This window comes from Arachis ipaensis, chromosome B10 (assembly GCF_059453495.1).
Source record: "Arachis ipaensis isolate K30076 ecotype BB chromosome B10, ASM5945349v1, whole genome shotgun sequence".
Lineage (NCBI taxonomy): Eukaryota > Viridiplantae > Streptophyta > Magnoliopsida > Fabales > Fabaceae > Arachis > Arachis ipaensis.
The window spans coordinates 21,003,425-21,010,398 of NC_142435.1; the positions used below are offsets into that span (position 1 = coordinate 21,003,425).

The window sequence follows — 6,974 nt, forward strand, 5'->3', positions numbered from 1 at the left end:
GAGTAAACAATTTTGAGCTGAAACCTCAATTAGTTTCTCTGATGCAGCAGAACTGCAAGTTCTATGGACTTCCATCTGAAGATCATTTTCAGTTCTTAACTGAATTTTGCAGATCTGTGATACTGTTAAGACTAATGGAGTAGATCCTGAAGTCTACAGGCTCATGCTTTTCCCTTTTGCTGTGAGAGACAGAGCTAGAATATGGTTGGACTCTCAACCTAAGGATAGCCTGAACTCTTGGGATAAGCTGGTCAAGGCTTTCTTAGCCAAGTTCTTTCCTCCTCAAAAGCTGAGTAAGCTTAGAGTGGATGTTCAAACCTTCAGACAGAAAGAAGGTGAATCCCTCTATGAAGCTTGGGAGAGAAACAAGGAACAGACCAAAAAGTGTCCTTCTGACATGCTTTCAGAATGGACCATCTTGGATATATTCTATGATGGTCTGTCTGAATTAGCTAAGATGTCATTGGATACTTCTGCAGGTGGATCCATTCACCTAAAAAAATGCCTGCAGAAGCTCAATAACTCATTGACATGGTTGCTAACAACCAGTTTATGTACACTTCTGAGAGGAATCCTGTGAGTAATGGGACGCCTCAGAAGAAGGGAGTTCTTGAAATTGATACTCTGAATGCCATATTGGCTCAGAACAAAATATTGACTCAGCAAGTCAATATGATTTCTCAAAGTCTGAATGGAATGCAAGCTGCATCCAACAGTACTCAAGAGGCATCTTCTGAAGAAGAAGCTTATGATCCTGAGAACCCTGCAATAGCAGAGGTGAATTACATGGGTGAGCCATATGGAAACACCTATAATCCATCATGGAGAAATCACCCAAATCTTTCATGGAAGGATCAACAAAAGCCTCAACAAGGCTTTAATAATGGTGGAAGAAACAGGTTTAGCAATAGCAAGCCTTTTCCATCATCCACTCAGCAATAGACAGAGAACTCTGAACAAAATACCTCCAATTTAGCAAACTTAGTCTCTGATCTATCTAAGGCCACTGTGAGTTTCATGAATGAAACAAGGTCTTCCATTAAAAATTTGGAAGTACAAGTGGGCCAGCTGAGTAAAAGAATCACTGAAACCCCTCCTAGTACTCTCCCAAGCAATACAGAAGAAAATCCAAAAGGAGAGTGCAAGGCCATTGATATAACCATCATGGCCGAACCCAAGGAAGAAGGGGAGGACGTGAATCCCAAGGAGGAAGACCTCCTGGGACGCCCAGTGATTAATAAGGAGTTTTCCTCTAGGGAACCAAAGGAATCTGAGGCTCATCTAGAGACCATAGAGATTCTATTAAACCTCCTTACGCCCTTCATGAGTTCTGATGAATATTCTTCTTCTGAAGAGAATGAGGATGTCACGAAAGAACAAGTTGCCAAGTTCCTTGGTGCAATCATGAAGCTGAATACCAATTTATTTGGTAGTGAGACTTGGGGAGATGAACCTCCCCTGTTTACCAATGAACTAAATGCATTGGATCAGCTGAGATTGCCTTAGAAGAAACAGGATCCTGGAAAGTTCCTAATACCTTGTACCATAGGCACCATGACCTTTGAGAAGGCTCTATGTGACCTTGGGTCAGGAATAAAACTCATGCCACTCTCTGTAATGGAGAAACTGGGAATCTTTGAGGTGCAAGCTGCCAGAATCTCATTAGAGATGGCAGACAATTCAAGAAAAGAGGCTTATGGACAAGTAGAGGACATACTAGTAAAGGTTGAAGGCCTTTACATCCCTGCTGATTTCATAATCCTAGATACTGGGAAGGATGAGGATGAATCCATCATCCTTGGAAGACCTTTCCTAGCCACAGCAAGAGCTGTGATTGATGTTAACAGAGGTGAACTAGTCCTTCAATTGAATGAGGACTCCCTTGAGTTTAAAACTCAAGGACATCCTTCTGTAAACATGGAAAAGAGGCACAGTAAGCTTCTCTCAAAACAGAGTCAACCAGAGCCCCCACAGTCAAACTCTAAGTTTGGTGTTGGGAGGCCACAACCAAACTCTAAGTTTGGTGTTGGGGAGTCTCAACAATACTCTAAACATCTGTGAGGCTCCATGAGAGCGCACTGTCAAGCTATTGACATTAAAGAAGTGCTTGTTGGGAGGCAACCCAACTTTTATTTATCTAATTTCATTTTTATTTTCATTGTTCTTTCATGTTTTATTAGTTTCATGATCATGTGGAGTCACAAAAACAACTGAAAAAATTGAAGAAAAATCAAAAACAGCATAAAAAAACAACACACCCTAGAGGATGAGTTCACTGGCGTTCAAACGCCAGTAAGGAGCATCTGGCTGGCATTCAACGCCAGAACAGAGCATGGATCTGGCGTTGAACGCCCAAAACAAGCAGCATCCTGGCGTTCAGATGCCAGGAATGCACACTGAGGAAAGCTGGCGCTGAACACCAGAAACAAGCATGAAGCTGGCGTTCAACGCCAGAAATATGCTCCAGATGGGCGCTGAACGCCCAGAACAAGCATCAATTCGGTGTTTAAACGCCAGAATTGCATGCAAAGGCATTTTACATGCCTAATTGGTGCAGGGATGCAATTCCTTGACACCTCAGGATCTGTGGACCCACAGGATCATCTCAACATCTGTGGACTCCACAGGATCCCCACCTACCACCACTCACTCTCTTTCCTCTTCTCAATGTTCATCCTCCCTTCCCAATAAACACTCTTCCCTAAAACTCTTCACTAATCACCTCAATCTCTCTACCCTATCACTACTTCATCACTCACATCCATCCACTCTTCCCCAAAAACCTACCTCATAAACTTCATGACGTTGGGATTTTTGCCAGTAAAGAATTTCATAAAAATAGTCGCGTTGTAGATATAGTCTCTAAACCGACAGAAATTCCTTCGTACAAACGTTTGGTTGTCACAAGTAACAAACCCTTTAAAATTGATAACCGAGTATTTAAACCTCGGGTCGTCTTCTCAAGGAATTGCAGGGAGGTATGTTCTTATTATTGGTTATGCAAAGGTATGTTTTGGGGTTTTTGGATCAAGGTAAAAAGTTAGAAAAGCAATGGCAGAGGGAATAAAATAATAACAATAAAAATAAACTCTTGGCAAGGTATTAGAAATTGGAAGTCCAGACCAAGTTATCCTTATCAATGATAATGAAAATTGAATCTTAATTCCACTTAGTCAACCTTTACTAAAGTAAAGGAAAGTCAAGGGATTAATTAGTTTGATCTTCGAATCCTATTTATTTCCTAAGAAAAGATTGGGATTATTGAAGTTCAATTCAATTGGCAAGATAACAATTATCAATTATGCTGTTGAATTGGATAACTCCTGAGTTACTGATTTCTTAACCAAAACCAAGAATGTAAAAAGCTAAATATAAATCACAAATCTGAAAATACCTCAATTGCATTAATAAAGAAAATCATAACGTGAAAGCCATAAGCCAATTATTCAAAAGATAAATATCAATTAAAGTACTAAGGTGAATAAAAAATGGAAACGAAATTAAACAGAAAAGAACATTAAACCTGGGATTGAGAGTCACTCCTAAAACTAAGAGAAGTCCTAAATCCTAATCCTAAGAGAGAGGAGAGAACCTCTCTCTCTAAAAACTACATCTACTCCTAAAAATTGTGAATTATCAGAGCCTCCTCTTGAATGGATGCATTCCCCACTTTATAGCCTCTAATCTGTGTGTTCTGGGCTGAAAACTGGGTCAAAAGCAGCCCAAAAATCACCCCCTGTGATTTCTATTACGTTCAGGTCGCGGAAAGGTGAGGCGGCCGCGTCGTCCATGCGGCCGCGCGGATTGGGTGTTGGCCAGGTCACGCGTCCGCGTGACCCACGCGTTCGCGCGCCTGGCGTCGAGGTAACTATGGCAAATTATATATCAAATCGAAGCCCCAGACGTTAGCTTTCCAACGCAACTGGAACCGCATCATTTGGACCTCTGTAGCTAAAGTTATAGCCGTTTGAGTGCGAAGAGGTCAGGCTAGACAGCTTAGCAATTTCTCCAACTTATTGTATTCCTTCCACTTTTGCATGGTTCCTTTCCATCCTCTGAGCCATTCCTGTCCTATAATCTCTGAAAGCACTTAACACACATATTAAGGCATCTAATGGTAATAAGAGAGGATTAATATTAGCAAATATAAGTCCAAAGAAACATGTTTTCAATTGAAGCACATAATTAGGAAGGCAAATGTAAAACCATGCAAATAGTATGAATAAGTGGGTAAAGAGTTGATGAAAACCACTCAATTGAGCACAAGATAAATCATAAAATAGTAGTTTATCAACCTCCTCACACTTAAACACTAGCATGTCCTCATGCTAAGCTTAAGAGAACTATAAAGATGAAGAATGTATGAAATGCAACCTATCTATATGAATGCAACTACATGCAGAATGTTTCCACCTTCTTAGTTAAAAGTAAACAAATCTTTCAAGAGGAAATATGAACTGGATTTCACTAATTCAAATCATAAAAATGAAGTACAAATTGACTTGCAAGAAGAAAATAGCTCATGAAAGCAGGGAACAAGGAATTGAGCATCGAACCCTCACTGGTAGTGTATACACTCTAATCACTCAAGTGTTTTAGGTTCGATTCTCTCAATTCTCTACTAACCTTGCTTTCTAAGGCTTGCTCTTCATCTAACAATCAACATAAATTTAATGCATAAATACATAAATCAAGAGGTCTTTTAAGGGTTGTAATGGGGTTAGGGTCAAGGTAGGATTGTATTGGGCCAAGTGGACTAAAATATGAATCCTTAATTAACTTAAACTTTTCCCACCTAACTTAAACAATCCATGTAATCATAATACAAAAGCTAACTGTCCATTAACCATGTTTTCCATATATTCATGCATTCTAATTTCAAGTACAACTCATATGCATTGCTTTCACCACTTACTTTGGGGCATTTTGTCCCCTTTTACTTAATTGCTCTTTTTTTTTCTTTTTCTCTCTTTTTTCTTTTTTTTTTATATATATATTTTTTTCTTTTTCTTTTGTTTTTCTCAATGCATATGATTAATTTATTGAATGCATGAACATGTCCTAAACATTTCTTTCACATTTTTAGAAAATTCTAACATACTCAATTCTCAAACCAAATATTTCCAAACCCAATTTCCCACACTTAAATCATAAGCACTCTCACTAGTCTAAGCTAACTAAGGATTCAAATTAAGGACATTATTGTTTTCCGCTTAGAGTTAATGATGTGCTAAAGTAAAGAACAAAGGGGTAAAATAGGCTCAAATTGGTTTGCAAAGGATAATGAAAGGTAAGGCCATATGGGTATGTAAGCTCAGTGAAACAAAGGCCTCAATCATGTAAGTACATGCATACATCAAACCATGAAAATATAGAATTAAGCAAGACAAAGATCACAATTTTAGAGAGAAAAATACACACTAAAACAAAATTTTGGTTGATAAAATGCAACCAACTTAAATAGGCTCAAAATCTCACAGGTTTTGTGTGTTCGAGCTCTAAACCATGTTCCAGTATAATATCTCTTCAAACAAGTGTAACATTAAATTTTATTCAAATTAGTGAAATTCTCTAAAAATTTTCTTAAAAAAGAAAATATTACTTCAACCAAGTGGTAAAATATGCAAAAAAATCAAACAAATATGCAATCAAACATGCAAATGCAACAATGAACAAACAAATAAAATAAAAATTTTGGTGTTGAGTCAGGAAATAACTAACCCATGGAGATCGGTATCGACCTCCCCACACTTAAAGATTGCACCGTCCTCGGTGCATGCTGAGATGTGCAGGTGGACGGGTCTTCTCCAACTGATGCTTTTCTCCAAGGATTTTGCTGATGAACTTGTTTGTCTCCCCATGTAAATGTCTTCCGGTTCCCTTCCGGGTGGCCATCCTGAAGGAAAAAGGGAAGAAGAGTAACCCAGAAATAAAGATAGGAAAATAAATAAAACATGGGTTGGTTGATGCCAAATAATGAGGGTCTCAAATACATGGTAACTACAACATGCAAGTGAGAAAACAATAGAAGCACATGGCATAGCAGTGGTGCGAAAATTTGCAACAATGGAGAAGAGAATGGGGAAGGAGAGATAATATAAATTCATGTCAATGCAAGAGTAATATAGATATAAAAGATTGGCATTGATTTAAATAATATTACTCAATAAGAATGAAACAAGTCACTAAGCACCAAGAAAATACCAGAAAAGATGTAACAGTTGAATAAGAACATTTGAACACCAATAATAATTTTAGAAAAATAAAATATGAAATGAATGAAAGCATGCAAATAAATAAAATAGAATGGAAGTGAGAGAAAATAAGAAAGAAAGAAGAAAGAAATAAGAAAAGATAAGAAGAATAAGGATTCAGAGAAGAAAAGATAAGAAAATTGGCACTAATCTGGATAGGTTGTGCGACGCTAGCGACGCGGTCGCGTGGTGCGCGATAAGGTTGGGCGACGCGGACGCGTGGGGCACGCGATCGCGTGACTCGATTTGTGCTAGTGGCGCGAGTGCAGCCTCGCGGTCGCACAACTCTCTGTTCAAAACTTAGTATTGCCAAAATCCAGGGTGACGCAGTCGCGTGGTCGACGCGATCGCGCGGGTGGCCTTTTTCTTAAAATGACGCGACCGTGTGAGGCACGCGGTCACGTGGTAGGGCTTGGGCTTCCAGCACGAGTCCAGCCCAATTCCAGCTCAACTTTTGGCCATACACCTTGTTACATCGAAATCCAGGGCCACGCGGCCGCGTGGGTGACGCGAACACGTGGGGAAGCCATTTTGCAAATGACGCGGCCGCATCAGCGACGCGGTTGCGTGGGACGATTTGTGCCCTTGGCACGCCTCCAGCTCTGTTCCTGCGTAACCCTCTGTTCAATTCTTTTCTCCTCAACGCACTAGCGACGCGGACGCGTCAGCGACGCTACCGCGTCGCGTGCGTGTTTTTTTTTTTTTGATAATCTGAAAAAA

At 39.7% G+C, this 6,974-nt stretch overlaps 1 non-coding gene across 1 annotated transcript; it reads right to left on the bottom strand.

The window, feature by feature from the left end:
- Positions 1-295: 295 nt before the first annotated feature.
- Positions 296-403, bottom strand: LOC148579366 (small nucleolar RNA R71). The gene has a single exon (XR_015899580.1). It is a non-coding gene; the product is annotated as a small nucleolar RNA R71 (small nucleolar RNA).
- Positions 404-6,974: the final 6,571 nt, after the last annotated feature.